This window comes from Vombatus ursinus, unplaced genomic scaffold (genome assembly GCF_900497805.2).
Source record: "Vombatus ursinus unplaced genomic scaffold, bare-nosed wombat genome assembly UNPS02014775.1, whole genome shotgun sequence".
In the NCBI taxonomy this organism is placed as follows: Eukaryota; Metazoa; Chordata; class Mammalia; order Diprotodontia; family Vombatidae; genus Vombatus; species Vombatus ursinus.
Window position 1 is genome coordinate 533,449 of NW_020954553.1, and position 18,321 is coordinate 551,769.

At 46.5% G+C, this 18,321-nt stretch overlaps 1 protein-coding gene across 13 annotated transcripts in view; it reads right to left on the minus strand.

Annotated features, from left to right (window-relative positions):
- The window catches only part of PTAFR (platelet activating factor receptor), a 60,053-nt gene that overhangs the window by 37,587 nt on the left and 4,145 nt on the right, over window positions 1-18,321 (minus strand). For 6 of the 13 annotated variants that reach the window (XR_003569288.1, XR_003569290.1, XR_003569291.1 and 3 more), the window contains exon 2: window positions 12,908-13,005. The exons of 1 other annotated variant lie outside the window; for it this stretch is intronic. The gene's annotated coding sequence lies outside the window, so the exon portion shown is untranslated. Of the gene's footprint in view, window positions 1-2,217; window positions 2,544-3,957; window positions 4,011-12,907; window positions 13,006-13,650; window positions 13,818-14,026; window positions 14,340-15,903; window positions 16,077-18,321 lie in introns of those variants that run through there. 6 more of the 13 variants (XR_003569289.1, XM_027864351.1, XM_027864350.1 and 3 more) reach the window with 6 other exon arrangements.

The window sequence follows — 18,321 nt, forward strand, 5'->3', positions numbered from 1 at the left end:
CTGAGCTGGAAGGGGCCTTAGAACACAGAATGTCAGAGCTGGGAGGGCCCTCAGAACATAGAATGTCAGAGCTGGAAGAAACCTTAGAACATAGAATGTTAGAGCTGGGAGGGCCCTTAGAACACAGAACGTCAGAGTTGGGAGGAGCCTTAGAACTAAAAATAACTATAAAATGCATCAAACTAGATCTAACTTAGAATCCTGGATTTTTCAAAAGTCCATTTGGGATTTTTCAAACCACAATGGAAGAGGTGCCTAGACAACAGTTAATCTGGACAAGATAAGAAGGTTTTAGGGACCAGTAAGTTGAATATGAGTCCATGGTGCGATATAGCAGCTAGAAAAGTGAATTCTTTATTTGGCGGCATTAAAATCCAAGACTACAAAGGATCCCTCTGACCTCTTGTTTTGCTCCCCCTGGAGTCCTGTGCTCCTTACTGGCCACTACATCTAGGAAGGAGAGAGCTGAGCTGAGCCAGAAGAGACTAAAGACAAGGCTGATCTTGGCTAACCTTTCTGAGCATGTTAGGGTTTGGAAAGCACTCTGCATAGATGATCTGACTCTTCAGATGAGAAAAGACGAAAATGGTAGTGGAGGGACACGGGAAGGACAAGAAACTCAGTATTTATAGCAGCTCTTTTTGTGGTGGCAAAGAATTGGAAACTGAGAGGATGCTGATCAATTGGGAATGGCTGAACAAATTGTGGTATATGAATGTAATGGAATACTATTGTACTATAAGATATGATGAGCAGACTGACTTCAGAAAAACCTGGAAAGATTTGTATGGACTGATGCTGAATGAAGTGAGCAGAACCAGGAGAACGTTGTACACAATAACAGCCACGTTGTGTGATGACCAACTTTGATAGACAATCCTTCTCAGCAATACAAGGATCTAAGACATCTCCAAAGGCCTCATGATGGAAAATGCTATCCACATTCAAAGAAAGAACTATGGAGTTTCAATGCAGATCGAAGCATATTATTTGCTCTTTTTTTTTCTTCTGTTGAGTTTTGTTTCCTCTTTCTGGTGGTTCCTCCTATTGGTTCTAATTCTCACTTACAACATCATTAATGTGAAAATATGTTTAATAGGAATGTATATGCATAGCGCATATCAGATTGTGCACAGTCTTAGGAAGGGAGGTGGGGAGGGAGGGGGAGAAAAAAATTTAAAACTCAAAAGCCTATGGAAGTGATTGTTGATAATTCAAAATAAGTTAATTTAAAAAAAAAGAAACTCAGATACACTTGGAGTAGAGATGGGAGTTTGGCTGCTCTGGAAATTAATAAACTCCTTGGAGAATCCAAGGATGGGGCACAGAGAAATGCCCCCCCCAAATTTCACAGCTCTAGCTGGAGAGGACCTTGGAGGGTATGTAATCTAACTCCCCATTTTACAGTCGGGGAAACTGAGGTTCAGAGAGGTAGAGTCACTTGCCTAAGCTTACAAAGGTAGTAAGTCAAGATTTGAATCCAGACCCTCTAACTCCTGAACCAGCCCTCTTTCCATTGTACCAGGTTGTCTGTGTCATCTGAGGTTACCAGGATTGAACCCCAGGTCCTCCTACTTCAAATTACACATTCTAGGTGGTATAGGGAATAGAATACTAGCCCTGGAGTCAGAAGACCTGAGTTCAAATCCAACCTTAGACACTTACAGAACTCCTGGACTTGATGAGAATCTCATCATGCAACAAGATCCCATCAGTCCTGAAACTCACACCTCCTTGCACCCTCTGCCCCTGGGGCAGACTGGAGCAGGTGGATGGTGGACCCTGGAGAGCCCCTCCCAGGTCTTCCATTTAAGGAGGTTGCCCAGGGCAACCATCTCATCATTTATCACTGCACTCCTCTGGACATCATTATGCTACCATCCAAGTATCTCTCCTTCCCTCTCCCCCACTTTTCAGCTTCTTTTGATGTGTTGTTCCCCCCACCACCACCCCCTGCCATTAGACTGTAAGCTCCTCAAGGACAGGGACTGTCTTTCTTTGTATCCCCAGTGCTTAGCACAGTGCCTGGCACACTGTAGCTGCTTAATAAATGTTTCTTATTGACTCACTACTAGTTATGTGACCCTGGGCAAGTCACTTAACCTCTGTCTACCTCAGTTTCCTCAACCATAAAATGGGAATAATAATAGCACCTACTTCCCACAGTTATTGTGAGATCAGCAGAGTTAACAGTTATAAAGAGCCTGGCACACAATAGAAGCTTAAAGAACGTTTATTTCCTTCCTTCTTTCCATTGCAGAGGCTGCCTCCATTGCCTCTTCCTTGAAGGAACAATATAATTTATCCTTCGGGTAACCAATAGAAGCCAGGATTCACGGTTGTAATAACAACCTCCTCTCTAAACATCCCTTTACAATTCTGCCAAGTTGAAAAGGCTTTGCTCACAGGCCTAGCAACTGAGTCGTCCAAGGACCATCTCAGCCAAGTACAGCACCAGAGTACCGGCCACCAGGCAATGATATTTTTGGCCGCAGCTACTAACCAAATGGAGAGACTGCAATCTGCATCAGTGGAGGGTGTACCTGCATTAAAGAAAGCAGGGATCTATTAAAGTACTCTTACATATAAGGTAGCTAGGCGGTATAGTGAATAGAGCACTGACCCTAGACACAGGAAGTCCTGAGTTCGAATCTGGCCTCTGTCACTTACTAGCTATGTGACCCTGGGCAAGTCAATGAACTTTGGTCTGCCTCAGTTTCCTCATGTATAAAATGGGGGTTAATAACAGCACCTACCTCCCAAGGTGGTCATGAGGATTAAATGAGATACTATTGTAAAGTACTTTGCAAATCCTAAAGGGCAATATAAATGCTCGCTATTCATTCTTCAGAAAAAAAAGGATCCAACCTGACAAACAGCCCAGTAAATTTCTGAGAACCAACCTCCCCAGCAGGATTTATGAGAGAAATTTTATCCTCTATTTCTATGGCACTTTTATTTCCAAATCCCTTTGCTGTCTCACCTTCTACCATCCCTAGGAGGGGAGGGTAGTGTTCCTTAATGGTCAGGGTCCCAGACCTGGAGCTGGGGAAAACCTGAGTTCAAATGCTGTTTCCAACACTTCTCAGCTGCATGAGCATGGGCAAGTCATAAGCTCTCCGAACATCACCTTTCCAATTTGTAAAATGGGGACCATAACATCTGGAATACCTTCCTCACAGGGTTAGTGCAAGGCTTGAATGAGGTAACGTTTGTAAACTGCTTTATAGACCTTATATGAATGCACACACTTCTCATTTTAGGGGTGGTGCCCTGTTGAGGCTATGAAGAGCCTGGATTTCTCCTTCTGGGGTATAGGGATTGCTGACTGATGAGATCTTCTGCCGTAGCAACGGCTGGGCAGGAGCCCTTTGGGAAAGTTGTCCTGTGATACTCAGGGACTTCCCTCCGTAGGGATTATTCTCCATGTCTTATAGAAAAGCAAGACCCAGATTAGGTCATTCATTCATTCATTCATTCAACACACACAAGGTAAATATCTATTATGTGCTGAGGGCAGCTCTGGGCATTGTGAGGGAAAGAAAAACATCCAACGTCTCTGGCTATCACGGCATTTACGGTAGTAAATGCAGTATTACACAGCTTACAATCTACTGTGCTTACAACTGACGACCTACAATGTTTGCAATTTTCAGTTTATAATGAGGGACGAGTCATGGGGAAGAGGATAAAGCCTGGACCTGTGATTTCATTGATCTAGGGAAGTCCCAGATGAGGAAATTCTCTCTTCCAATGCAGGTAGGCAACCTTCTCTCTTTAACGTGTATTCTCAGAGAGTTGCCCAGAGTCAAACAGCCATGTGGCTTAGTGGCTCTTTCCTTTCCCAGAAGCCTCTCACCAGCAAGAAAGCCAGAGATACTAAGGAATATGTATGTTCCCACAGTCTCCTGCCTTCCCTCCTCCTCTGTCGGTGTGCATCAGAGACAGGTCTCATACCTACGTCTTCCTGGGTCCAAGGGACACTCTCCATCTCCTATGCCACACCATCTCTGACACAGGTCAAGTGGAATAAATGCAAATAAAAGCAATAAAATTCAATAAGTGCATTTGTCAAATGCAATAAAGACTAGAATACAAGCCACCAAAAAACAGAGCAAATGTTGTAACATTGTAGAGAAAAAGCATGGTCCCAAAGATGGATCTAGAAAAGCCGCCACCCCATCCCTCTGCAGAGGTGGGAGGTCCTTTAGTGTTACACGTCACACACGTTTTCAGATTTTTTTTCAATGTATTGATCAGTTATGTTGATTTTTCTTCTTTTTTTTTTTGTCTTTGAAAGAAATACTATTTGTTATAGAGAATAACTTTCTGGGAAGAGAAGAAGAAGGGACCTGAAGGGAAATTTCAGTGATGCCAAAAAAAAAAAAAAAGAGGACATCAACAAAAACTTATTTTTGTCACAAGAAACACATGTACAAAAGAGGAATATAAGCTTCTCTGAGATCACGAGAGGGAGGTCAGGCCCAATGGGGGAGAGAGGGAATCAGAGGAGGGTGCCTAAGCTCTAGTGTGAAGGATTGATTGGTAAGCCAGGAAAAGGCCCAGCTAGAAGGGTGGGGCATCTTAGCAGGAAAAGGGAACAGGGGTGAAGTGGGGTATGCAGCCTGAGGGAGGTAGGGAAGAGGGGACTTTCCCCATTTGTGGGGGAGTCAGGGGGGAAGACGGGGGAGCTCTTGAAGACCCTCTAAGTGGCCTGCCAGTGGAGGGCACATGGCCAACCCAGCAACCAAGAGTTAGTGAAGCCCCAGATTCCTTGCCTCCTGGGGCTGGGCTGCTGTGGCAGAGTCCTGGCCCAATGCCACTAATCACTTTAAACAGAGCAGGGCAGGGAAGGGCAGCCCACAGTACTCAGTTTAACACAAGGAGGCTTTTCCTGATGGACCACACACACCAGGCTCTCAGCCCTCAGTCCACCACTTGTCAGGCCCTCCTTAAATATTAATGGAGAATGAGAATAATGTACAGACCACTCTGCAGCATCAGCAGTAGGGAAGCAATCCCTGCTACCTTTTTCCTGCTCTCTATCCCCAGCTTTTCCCTTCTCTCTTACAAATGGGATGGACGGCAGGATGCTGATTCCGAAGTACAGAGGCAGGGTAGAGGAACCCACTGAAATCATCTCCAGAGTTGACTGGGGAACCCAATGACTTCCACTGCAACCCTGAAGAGGGGCAGACCTGCCCAAAAAAGGCTCGAGCTGGACGCGGGCAGGGAAGAGAGACGAGCACTAGGGACCAAATGGGATGGGCCACCTTTGGATAGGTGGCGAGCTCCCTGTCACTGGAGGTATGCAAGGGAAGGCTGGATGAGCAAAGGTCTGGTATGTTGCACAGGGGATCATGCACAGCCGTGCTGCATAATCAATCTGATATGGTTTGAATTAGATAATCTCCAAGGTCCCTCCTAAAGTTTAATGATTCCAAAACATTTGTGGGAAGGCCCAGGATCTGCTGGAAGCAGATGGAAGAACTGGGATCATAGGATCATAGAATCTAGACCTGAAAGAGATCTCAAGCGCCATCTAGTTCAATCCTTCTGCCCATTTAACAGATGGGCAAATTGAGGACCAGGGAGGTCAATTGAGTTGCTCCAAGTTACACGGGTCCAATTAGAGGAGGGATTTGAATTCAGATGCCAGAGCTAGTGGGTAGAAAGGTCATAGAGTAGAAAAGTCCCAGCCTCGGGCGGGGATTGTAAACTTTTCTACCTGGAGGATGGAGATAGGAATGTGGAGGGACCTGCCTCCAAACCTTATTCTTCCCTTGGACCAATCAGCTCTAAAGAGATTCGGGTCCCTTCCTGGGGATGAGAGGCGGGAGAAGGTGTTTAAAGAGGCACGTAGGGCAGAAAGGGAGGGAGGCAAGGAGGCAGGCCCCCTGCTGGAGAAAGTAGCCTTGGCTTCGGGAGGCCTGCCTTCCAGTTTCTACCTTTGTCCACTGTGATCTTGGGCAGGTTACCTTACCACTCTGTGTCTTGGTTGGTCCCTCTGCATAAGGGGGATAATAATAGTCACAGTGCCTCCCTCCCAAGGCTGTAATGAAAGAGCTTTGTAACCAGGGAACAGTCGGAGAGATGTGAGATTCCAGAGGCAAGGACAGTGAAGCCAACTACTGTGAATTCAAGGACTTCGAAATAGCGGAAGGCCCGGCTGAACGGTTCCTGGATTAGTCAGACTTCCTGCTATTAAAGGGGCCTGCCCCTGGCCTCAGAATCCGAGGCCACAGGGATACTTCACGAACCGATCTTATCTCCTTAGCAGTTTCCAGGTCTCTTCCTGCCAGTAGTTCCCCATCAACATGATTCACTCTATCTCCTTGTGCCTGAAGGCATGAGAAACTGGGAGGGCATGAGAAACTGGGTGGGCTGGGGGGAACCTCCTGGGAAGGTGTCTTGAACTTGGGGGTTGGGCGACCTTGGTAACTCTGCCCTGTGACCGTGGGCAGGTCCCTTCCTTCTCCCGGCGTTAGTTATGAGAAGGGAGCATAGAGTCCATCTAATCCAGGGGTTCTTAGCCTCAGGTTCATGGACGTGGTTTGGTGTTTTGTTTTGTTACTGTTATCTTAATATAACTGGTTTCCTTTGTTATCTGATGTACTTTATTTTATGGATTTAAAAACCGTTATTCTGAGAAGAGGCCCCTCAGAAGGGGCCCAGAAGGCTTTGTTTACCTCTGCCAAAGGAGACCGTGAAACAGACCTCCAGGTTTGGTCCAAACCCTATTTTAATAAAGAGAGAGAAGCAAATAACTTGTCCAAGGTCACACAGATAGCACATATGAAGTAGAGAAGTGAGATTCAAACCCAGATCCTTGGATTTAAAGTCTAGTGAGTTTAGGGGCAGCTAGGTGGTGCAGTGGATAGAGCACCAGTCCTGAAGTTAGAAGAACCTGAGTTCAAATCCAACCTCGGACCAAACACTTGACACTTACTAGCTGTGTGACCCTGGGCAAGTCACTTAACCCCAATTGTCTTTAAAAAACAAAAACAAAAACAAACCAGTGAGCTTTCCAAGCTAATACCATCTGCACTAGGAAGCTCATAGTATGATCCTAAGGAAAGTGTTTTGGAAACAAAAACTAATGTTGTTGTTGTTCAGTTGGGTTTGACTCTTCCTGACCCCATTTGGGGTTTTCTTGGCAGAGATACTGGAGTGTTTTGCCGTTTTCTTCTCCAGCTCATTTTACAGATAAGGAAACTGAGGCAAACAGGGTTAAGTGACTTGCCCAGGGTTACACAGCTAGTAAGAGTCTAAGGTCAGATTTGAACTCAGGAAGATGAGTTCTCTTCACTTCAGGCCCAGGGCTCTAATTCGTTATGGCACCACCTAAGAAAAACTACAACCACTTAAATGAAAACACAAAAAGACAATGGGATTCTAAAAAAATTACCAGGTCCGATGTTGACCACTGAAAACATGGTAAGGGTTGGATGAGATGAATTCTAAGGTCCCTTCCTGCTCCAAATCTAGGACCCTGTGACCTTATCTATAAAGAGATGGGGGACCCATGGGGCAACATGGTACATACTCTTTCAGACCTGATAGCTTTGTTGGTGGGTTTTGCTTCACAGTTTTCTTTTGTTATAAAAAATGATTCAATATGGCAGAAGGGAGGAGCATATCAGGAAATGACTATGGTATTTTAAAAAAAATCAATAAAACATTTTTTTAAAAGAAAGTGCTTTGCGGGGCAGCTATGTAGCACAGTGGATAGAGCACCGGCCCTGGATTCAGAAGGACCTGAGTTCAAATTCGGCCTCAGACACATAACACTTACTAGCTGTATGACATTGGACAAGTCACTTAACCCCATTGCCTAGCCAAAACAAAACAAAACAAAACAATAATTTTAAAAAGTGCTTTGCAAACTATAAACCAATATAAAAGGGTGAGTTAATTATTATTATCCTCTACAACCACACCCTCCTCCCCCTTCATCCCAGCATCTCCTACTACTCTGGGACACCCAACCTAGTGGCCTTTCATGTACACCCTGTTCCAAGACCATAGGGTCACCAATCTAAAGCCGGAAAGGGTCTTCGAGGTCATTCAATCCAACTCTCTCATTTTTATAGATAAGGAAACTAAGACCCAAGTTGATTAGGTGACTAGCTCAAGGTCACTGATGGAGTAAATGTTCAGAGGTAGGATCTGAACCCAGGTCCTTTGACTCCAAAGATTCTCTTTCCACTGTACCACAGTGCCTGGGCAGACCAGCCACACTCAGTTCCCATATTTAACAAATGAACGTTTAGAAGAAATTCCTTTGTATTTTAAAAGACTCCAGCTTGGCATGGGTCCCCAGATATGGCCACAATGGTTGGCTATAGCTACTTCAGGGTCCCTGACAAGGAATTGGATAGGGCTTGGCAGATGGTGTTATGAATGATCTATGCTACTTTGCACGCTGTCCAAACTGGACCCTGAGGGAAAGCGCTGAGAGGTGATCCTAGGAAGCATCGTCCCTCTCCTCTAGTGGAGTCTGACCCAGCTAACTGGGGTTCCCTCACTAGAAGCCTTCGTCATGGGGGAGAGTAGGGGCACAGGACTAGGGGAAGCTCAGAAGAGTGAGGAAACCTGCCTCTTCCCCTGACTCTGGAAAAGAAAGAAGCCTTTTTCCCTAGTCAGTCTTAGGGGTAAGGAATGTTCAATCTGATCTGGGTGGGAATGGGAGAGAATCAGTGCTTTCTACAGAGAAGAGCCTTGGACCCAGAGCTGGAAGAAGGCCAGCGGTGGGGGGGGGGGGGGTTGTCCCACCTGGGCTTCAATGCTCTGAACCTCAGTTTTCCCCTCTGTAAAATAGGGATAATGATACTGCGTCACCAATGTATCGTGAGGAAGGTACCTTGTAACCCATTACTAGAAATGTGAGCGGGTAGAACTTTTATCATGGAGGTGAGCAGCAGGAAGAGAATCAGAAATGATGATACTGCTTTCATTTGGGCTGTTGAGAACTCTGAAAAAATCACTGATGGCTATTATTAAGTGTCCCCTGACCCAGGACCGGGCCCTGTGACATAGCTCTGCATTCTCCCACAGAGAGAAAAGAGCAGAGACTTTCAGTCCATTCTCCGTTCCACATGTTGGCTTAGATCTGTCTGACTGTAGTCTAAAGACCTTCCCAGCTCTGACATTCCATGTTCTAAGGTCACTTCCAGGGCTGATAACGGATGGTTTTCTGAGCACACACCCAAACCTCCTGGACTAGCCTCTGTCCATCTCCACCTCCCCTCTAGGATACTAGGGCACGGCATTCTCCTCTCCAAAGTCAGTCCAACGAGGGGCTGCTACCTCCCCTTTGGGTTGTCTGAATGAGCCGGGGAGAGGACGGAGGTGTCATGACCTCTGTTCTCTTTTTTTCTGACATCATTCTTCACCAACAATCCAAAGTTCATATTGTGAAAGCCCCCCACCCCAAAGCAAACCTTCCTAAAAGAGTTCCCTTCTGATCTGCTAATAGGTGGAGAGCTCGGCCTGAAGACAGGAAGATAGAAAGAAGTTCAAATCATGCCTCACACACCTTCGATGGAAGGGGGAAGGAGGCAGAAAGCCGAGAACTGAGGATACATGGTCACCTTAGTAGTTCTAGCTTTCTTGCTAGTGAGAGGCTCCCCAGGAAGGAAAGGCTCACCAAGCCACAAAGCTGTGTGATCCTGGGAAAGTTACTGAACTCTGACTCAGTTTCCTCAACTGTAAAATGGGGGTAATGCTAACACCTGGCTCCCAGGGTTGTTGTGAGGATCAAATGAGATGATGTTTATAAAGAGCTTTGCAAACTGTAAAGTGCTATATGAATGCTAGTTATTATTATTACTCTCATCTTAAAAACCAGAGTTTCCAGGTAGGAAGGAACCCATGTTGGGATGATGGAGGATGCTGTGGACGAGGGAGAGAAAACTGTGGGGAGGCACGTACTCCTTAGCAGCTCTCGCTTTCTTGCTGGTGACAGGCTCCCGGGGAAGGAAGGTACCACGAAAGCCACGAACATCCACACAATCTTATCTGCCTCCACAGCCTGCACCATTAGGGCTCTGCTTCTCAGAACCCTGAGAATCTCCTCCTTTCCAGCTCTTTCCTTTTCACCCCCGTTTCACCCAGGCCAGCAATTCATCAAACTGTCCACTGCGCCGGCAGGATGAGCCCCAGCCCATTTGTCATGGAAGCAGCCTCATCGATTCCTGCATCTCTTACCATCACTCTCTGGGACTGAGTCAAATTGGTGCTCCAGACCTATCTATCTTGGACTCTTAGCACTAAGGGCCCCAGGTCCAGCAGGAATGGAAATATTGTTTCTCCAAGAAGCCAAAGTACTAAAGGCCTATGGTTGGTCTCGAAGGAGGATTCTAACTCTGCTCGACTTTGGGCAAGTCATTTCCTCCTCCTGGGCCTCAGTGTCTTTCTGTTTTGTTTTGTTTGAGAGGCAATCTGGGCTAAGTGACCTACCCAAGGTCACACAGTCAGTAAGTATCAAGTATCTGAGGCAGCATTTGAACTCGTCTCTTCCTGACTCCAGGGCCAATGCTTTATCCACTGTGCCACCCAGCTACCCCAGTTTCTTTCTTTAAAACAAAGAGGTTGGCCCTGTAAGGTCCCTTCTAGTTCTGATGTTCTGTGTTAATAACAATAGTAGCTAACATTTATAGAGTGACTTAAGGTTTGCAAAACACTTTATAACCAGTAGCTCATCTGATCTTCAAAGCAACCCTGTGATTTAGATGTTATTATGATTCCCATTTTATAGATGAGGAAAACTGAGGCTCAAAAGGGTTAAGTGATTTGCCTAAAGTCACACTGCTAGTGTCTGATACAGTATTCAAATACGGTAAGTCCTAGCACCCTCCCCAGTATACCACATTGCCTCCACGACCTATGTGATAAGATTCCTTCCAGTTTGAACATTCAGTGTTCTAAGGTCCCTCCAGTTCTAACATTCTGTGTTCTAAGGTTCCTTCCAGGTATGACATTCTGTGTTCTAGGGTTTCTTCTAGCTCTGATATCCTATGTTTTAAGGCCCCCTTCAGCTCTGACATTCTGTGTTCTAGGGTTTCTACTAGCTCTGACATTCTGTGTTCCAAAATCCCTTTTAGATCTGACATCCTATGTTCTAAGGGTTCTTCTAGCTCCAGCACTTTCTGGTTTTACAGCTACTGATGCAGGCCTCCTGGGCAAAGGGGGACTATCCCTTTCCAACGACCCCTCTGAAAGGTAGCTCGACATCTTCCCAGGTCATGGGGCTCAGTTCACTGCTCCTCCCTCCCCTCGGTGAGGTCACTAGAACAGCTAAAAAGGCTATTCCTGAGAGCCCCGCTCTGCCTGGAGGGGTGTCGGGGAGAAGGTTTTCACTCGCAGCTTCAGTTTGGGGAACACTTGGCTTCCTGGATTCAAAGAAGAAGGGGACTTTCCAAGAAGCCATTTCATAAACTGGATGGGTCTTTCGAAATCGTCTAGGCCAGGCCAACCTAAGGCCAGGAGAAGGGAGGCGGGACGCGCCCAAGGTCTCCCAGGTTTGGTGGCTGAGCTGGAAGCAGACCCTCCATTCCTCTGGGGTCTGCGACTCTTTTCACCCCATCCCACCCAGTGTGTGCCATGTTTTCTTTCCCCTGCTGGAGAATTACTTCTTCAAAAGCAGGGGCTTGAGTGTCTTTTTCCCTCCACTCCCAGTGCTAAATTAGAACTCGGGAGGTTACTAAGAAGAGTTCCTGAAAGCTAAGCTATCATGGGCACTGTACCAGTGACCAGGCTGTGATCCCCGTCAGTCCACGCACTGAGCCAGCGCTAGCAAGCTTCCTGTGGAAGGGAGAATGAACGGAGACATGGTGCTGGCTGAACCCATCCCTGACATACATCCCATGTTCAGCTAGCTGTTCTGCCTCTCAGCCAAGGCCACCTATCCTCTGGTGCAGGGGACTTAAGGGACAATGAGATTCTTCAATCAATAAACAGGTTATTCAGGCCCTACTATGTACCAGGCACTGCTCAGCAAGAGTATGAGCCCAGGGACCAGGACCCCTGGATTCTAGTCCTGGCTCTGCCACTGAGTAACCCTAATCAGGCAAGCCATCTCCCCAAGCTCCCTATGCAAAGTGAAGGATTGAACTGGGTGATCTGTGAGGCACATCCCTTTCAGATGTAACATTCTTAGGGGTTCTTACTGGTGGCTCCTGCCAATGGAGACAACGCCCCAAGGAAAGAGAGTTGGAGCTCGTGGCAAAGGAAGAAGTGGGGGACATAGGGTGGGTGAGAGGTGAGGACTGCAGCTTAGGGTCCTAGAAGAAGGTAGCCTGGGGAAGCTGCTGGTATCTGGTGGAGTTCAAGATTTCTTACCCTGCCTTCCACCCACAGACCCTCTATCATATCTGCCCTCTGCCCCTGGCCATTTATATATAGCTTATTGTGTGTGTGTGTGTGTGTGTGTGTGTGTGTGTGTGTGTTATATAGTTCCTATAGCTTCTACAGCCCTGTATCCCCTATTGAACCAGACTGGTACTACTATTCCCAGGGAGATGCCACCTAGGAATTCAGGGCAAGGACATTAGGGTAGCAAAGACTCACTGCCCAGCGGTCCCTACCTCCCTCCACCTGCTCTCTACCTTCCCCTCACCCCAGCCACCCCTTCGGTTCTCAGCAGGGATCCAGAGCCACACCCAGCACCAATCTGACCCACCAAGACCCAAGAGATGAGGTCCCCCTGGAGGAGCCTTGTCATTCAGGGTTCTTTCTAAGGACGACTCTAGATAGCGCTATTGATCTGAGGGAGCACCAGGTCAGAGGCAGTGAGACGAAGGTCATGCCGCCTCCTGCCAGCCCTGAGGGGTCTGGAGCTGGTGTCATCCCAGCCTCCCTCCCTTCTCCCCTTCCAATCTCAAAACCCAGTCAAGTTCCCTCTCACCTGCGTTACTGTCCCAGATCAGGAGCAGACTCAGGTGCCTGGCGTCCTATCAGTCAGCCAGCTTCGGCCCCAGCCCGGGCTTAGACTCAGGCTGGAAACTGTAGAAATGAGGAAATAGAGTGTACCGTGACCAAATCACCCCCAGTGAGGAAACACCGTGACCCCAGAGAGCCTCCACACAGATGGCTAAGCTGTCAGCCCATGGCTGACTCCACCACAGACAGCCTCCCTAGCCTGGCGCAAGAGCAGAAATGTCAAGGAGACCAGAATATTAGGAAGGGGGTGGGGAGGAGGGAGACACAGAGAGAAACAGAGAGACAGAAAGAGAAGAGGATAAGTAGGCAGAAAAGAAAGCCAGGAGAGAAACCAAGACAAGGTGGGGAGGTGGATAGAAAGTAAAAAAGGGAGAGAAGGGGGGAGACAGAGAAGAGATAGGAGACAGGGAGAGGAGAGGACAGAGAGGGAAATGAGAGGAAGGAAGAAAGAGAAGGGGAAAGGAACAAGTTAGAGAAGAAGGAAAGGGGGAAAGATGAGAGAGAAAAGAAGAAGGGGCACCAGGCAGAGCAGAGAGATATGGTAGCTCTTAAGGAGAAAGAAATGAAAGGGAGAAAAAGCCCAGATTGGGCGAGATGCCCCACGAGACGAGGTGGAGCTTAGCCCATGGCATCCATGAGGGTGGGGACAGGGGAATGTTTGGAGGAGTTCATTTTCCAGTCTCAGGAGTAGGAAAGAGCTCCAAGCACCTTGTTTTTTCCAGGTTTCCCCTCCAGGAGCAAGGCAGCGAAGCTAAAGATGATAAATTCTAGAACACTGGCTTCCTACCTGGTCCAACCCCTCACAAGTGGAAGGTCGCCCGCTATGTGTTTGGGCATTACCCTCATGGAATCTTGACCCAGACTCTGCCCCTCTCCCTCCTTCTTTGTCCACTGCTACCCTCCCCCCCGCCCAAAAAAAAACTCCGACTTTGACAGCTTTCCTCTCTCAGAGTGAGTGTTTGCTCAGGCAGTACAAACACCCTTTACGGAACAGGAAGGGAAATCTGCTGCCAACACAAAATCTAGCGCCGAGCTTCCTCTGGCAAGTGGTGTCAGACTGTATGGGGCTTTGAACTCTTCCTACCTGGGACTTGATGAGCACTGAAGGGTCCATCCCCCTGCCCTCAGCCTCATGCTAGCACCTGAAGAAGCGGGCCAGGGGAAATGGTCTCTGGGTATCTTCAATGCCATAGCTCTGGGTAGCTTACCAGTCCCTACCTGCTTCACCGCTCCTCCCCCGTCTACCCACCCCAGGCCCAAATTCCTAAGGTCTTCTGCCACCTTTCCTTCCTTAAGTCTCTCCTTCCAGCTCTCCCAGTCTTTCCCCAATAGTCCCCAGAGGGTAGGCATTGTATCTAGAGGAAAGAACTCTGAACCAGACAAGATTCTAGTCTATGTCTAGTCTTGGCTATGCTACTTACTCACTGCATGACCTCACGCCAGGGGAGGGGAGCCTGAACATGTGACCCTCTAGGTCAAGTTCAGCCCTTTGACTGAATCCTAACTTCACAGAATAAATCCCCTTAATAAAAGGATTTGTTCTGTAAAACTTGGACTCAGTCAAAAGGCTGCACCCAAGGACCTAGGCCACATGCAGCCTCAAGGCCACAGGTTCCCCACCGGTCTCAAGCAAATCATTTGAATTCCTTGGGCCTCACTTTCACCCCCATTTTACAAATGAAGAAATTATTTTATCTACCTAACAGGAAGGTCATGATATATATATATACCTGAGGGCTCCTACTTGCCCAACACCAACCACCCTAAAGATGTTATATCTGACACACCATCCCTAGGCTCACTCATGGGACCCTCCTCCCTTAATCCTGTGTCCTCAAAGCTATTGTTGTGATCAAGGTCACACAACCAATAAGTGTCTGAGGTAGGATTTGAACTCGTGTCTTCCTGACTCCAAGGCTAGCCTCCTATATACAATTTACTCTGTGATGCTTCTTAAAACCATTAATGCTAATAACAATCATTCACGTTTCTAAGAGCACTTTAAGCATCATAAAAGCATTTCTCTAAAAGCTAAATAGCAATCCGGCCTCAGACCAAACACTTGACACTTAACTAGCTGTGTGACCCTGGGCAAGTCACTTAACCCCAATTACCTAAAAATAAAATATAAAAAATAAAAGCTAGATAGCACAAATATTACCCTTGTTTTACAAACTAGGAAGCTGAGACTCAAAAAAGCAAAATAATTTGTCTAAGGTTACACAGCTAGTGAAGTGTCATAACCAGGATTCAAACCCAGGGCCCCAAATCCAAACTCTCTTTCAATTACACCATGGTGTTCACATTTCTTGTGTAGCACTGCTAATGGGTTGGTGTGGTAATCAGGGTTGTTCAGCCACTTCTATTTACCCCTCACTCTACTGCTAACTCATCGCCCAGATTTGTTCCCCAGAATAAATGCACCACATAAGGAGGTAATATCAAGGGACCTGTAATTTTCTTTATCTTTGTGTTAGCTCAGAGCCCCCAGCAGGAGATGGTTATGGCACAACATCTCAGTGTTAGATCTCTACCTATTACCTGAGGATGTGGTCTTCCCTTAGTGACTCCCTTCCAACTGTACTCCTAGTAAGCACAACCAAAATAGCTATTGTCAGAGGTCACCACAGTTTGTAAAGACAAAATGAATATTTAAAACAAAGAAGGATAAACAAAGTTTCTCCCTCCCACCCCTATCACCACCATGGGAAAAGGCTTTTAGCTCCCATGAGGAAGGGGAAAAAGAGATGCAGGATTACCTCCTTCCAGTCTGTAGTTGGGGTAGGGGAGGGAAGTTCAATAGCACTCGTCTTGTCTCTACATAACCTAATCTACCCAGGCAGCCTCCCTCACAGAGACCTGGTCCCTTTCTTTGCACCCAATGCTTCTGCCTGCTCTTCCACTCCCTCTTCTCCATATGGCTTTCCTTTCTCTAGCTTCCTCCCTTCCTAGAAAGCTTACCTTTCTCCAGTTCCTCCAATCAGAAGCTAGACTCCTCTTCTAGTCTCTCTCCCGGACTCAGTGACTTAACCTCCAATCGACTGAGCCATTTCCCTTCTGATTCATTCAGGGGACTCATTTATACCACAAAAAGAGGCCACTCAACTAGCTGAATATCTGGCCACTGGACCCAGATGGCTCTGGGAGAAAGTGAGGCTGATGACTTCACACAGCCCTGCTTCACTTAAATCCAGTTCACTGGCATGTCATGACATCACCTTCCTGATGTCACGGTCCTTTGTGAGAACGAAGGACAAACAACAGTAGTAATCCTTGTTGTCTTCTCTTTTCTGTTATTGGGTGGCAGGCTCTCAAAGACTACTCCCTTAGACAAAAGCAGTTTCCTTTACTTATCTGGCACTTCACTTTCTTCAGAACAACCCTGTAAGCTATGTATTGTTATCCACATTTTAAGAGGAGGAAACTGAGAATCATCAAGGTAGGACTTGCCCAGAGAGCTTCACCCAACTGGTAATTAAGGATTCCACCCACGCCTTCCATTCCAAGGCCAGTGAGTGCTCCTTCCTCCACCTACACCACAAAAGCAAACGTAGAAAGGAATCAAAGACTTTGGGGAGCTCCATTTGGGATCAAAGTGAGGGGCCTTCCATGCCTCAAGACTGTTCGAAGGGAAGAGGGAGCTTGGCCCACCACCCAGGAGGTCTGATCAGCCCTTAGGGAACCTTCAGGGCTCCAATCCATTCCAGGGTGAACCCCAATTTCTGTCAGTGGCAAAACCTAGTACAAAGAGAGGACCCCAGTACTGAGGGATCACAAAGTGAAGATAGGGTTATAGCCTGAGGTAGAATCCTGGAACAGATTTCTGTAGTCAGGGCCTTAAAGTCTCAGTTAGGAATGGGTATTATTATATCCTGATACTCTCTTTATCATTCTTGCCCTTGGCTTCCCTACCAGGTCCAGGTGCCAAGGTGTGGCCTACTAGGTTTGAATGTGTGCATCCATTCTGGGAACCCAAAGCAAGACACAACTTCAGCTCAAACTACCACCTGCACCAGGCACTGTGTTAAGCACATGACAAAGATTATCTCCTTGGATACTCATAACAACCCTGGGAGGTGGGTGCTGATATTATCTCCATTTTACAGATGAGGAAAATGAGGCAAACGGAGGTCAAGTGACTTGCCCAAGTTCAAACAAATTGTAAGTGTCTGAGGCAGAATTTAAACTCATGTGTTCCCAATTCCAGGCTCAGTATTCTATCTGCTGCACCACCAGTTGCCTCTGACTTTCATTGAGAGAGTTCCATGCTAAGTTGATGGCATTTGCCTGGAAGATGCTGAGAGATTAGGGCAGGAGTGGGAAACCCACAGCCTAGAGGCCACGTGTTGCCCTTCAGGTCCTCAAGTGCAGCCCTCTGATTTACTCCAAACTTCACAGAATAAATCTCCTTAATAAAAGGATTTGTTCTGTAAAACTTGGACTCGGTTAAAAGGCTGCACCTGAGGACCTAGAAGGCCACAGGTTCTCCATCCCTTCTCTTTCCTCCTTCCTTATTTCTCTCCTTCCTTTTCTCCTTTCCTCTACTCCTTCTCCCTTCCCCATAAACTTGCCACTAGAGATCCATTACATTAATGTACCATAATTCATTTAGTCATTCCCCTGGTGTTGGCCATTTAGGATGCTTCCAGTTTTATGAAATTCCCCATAATGCTACCAGGAAGATTTTTTTTTTTGACAATTATCTAAGGCTATTCCTAGGAGAGGAATCAATGGGTCAAAACCTTTACTCCATTTTGCTAGATGGCTCTCCAGAAAGCTGCTACCAGTGGACAGTTCCAGAAGCAACAAGTGACTTGTTTTGCCACAGCCTTTAACGACTTTTCAAGAATTTTTTCTTGCCATCGGATGCGTCTGAGATAGGATCACAAAGCGGTTTTGATTTCATTATTTGCTTTCATTATTACTCAGGTTGAACATTTTTTCAAATAAGTTGTGTTTCCTCTTGACTGTCCTATCCATTGTGAACGTGATGTTATCGCTGTCTTTTTTTTTTAACAATTTCTTATATATTTCAAATGTCAAGTTAGCTTTCACATTTGCCATATCTCCCCATCTATTTTCCTTTGTACATATAGTTTTTAATTGTACAGAAGGTTGTTTTTTTATTTTAATACAATCTAGAGCATCTGTCTTGTCCAAATATAGTGCTCTTTGCATTATAAAACAGTAGATTAATTTGACTGGGGTTGAAATAATGTTGCAGGCTGGGTGGTGAAGAATATGGATGGTAAGAGAGGTTGGGAGCTTACAGAATAGTTCATGAAACCCAGGCTAGATAATAAATGAGAAACCAGATGTTCTTGAAGGGTGCGAGGTAAGGGAAGGGAGGAATAAAAGCAAAGAATACAGAATGTCAGA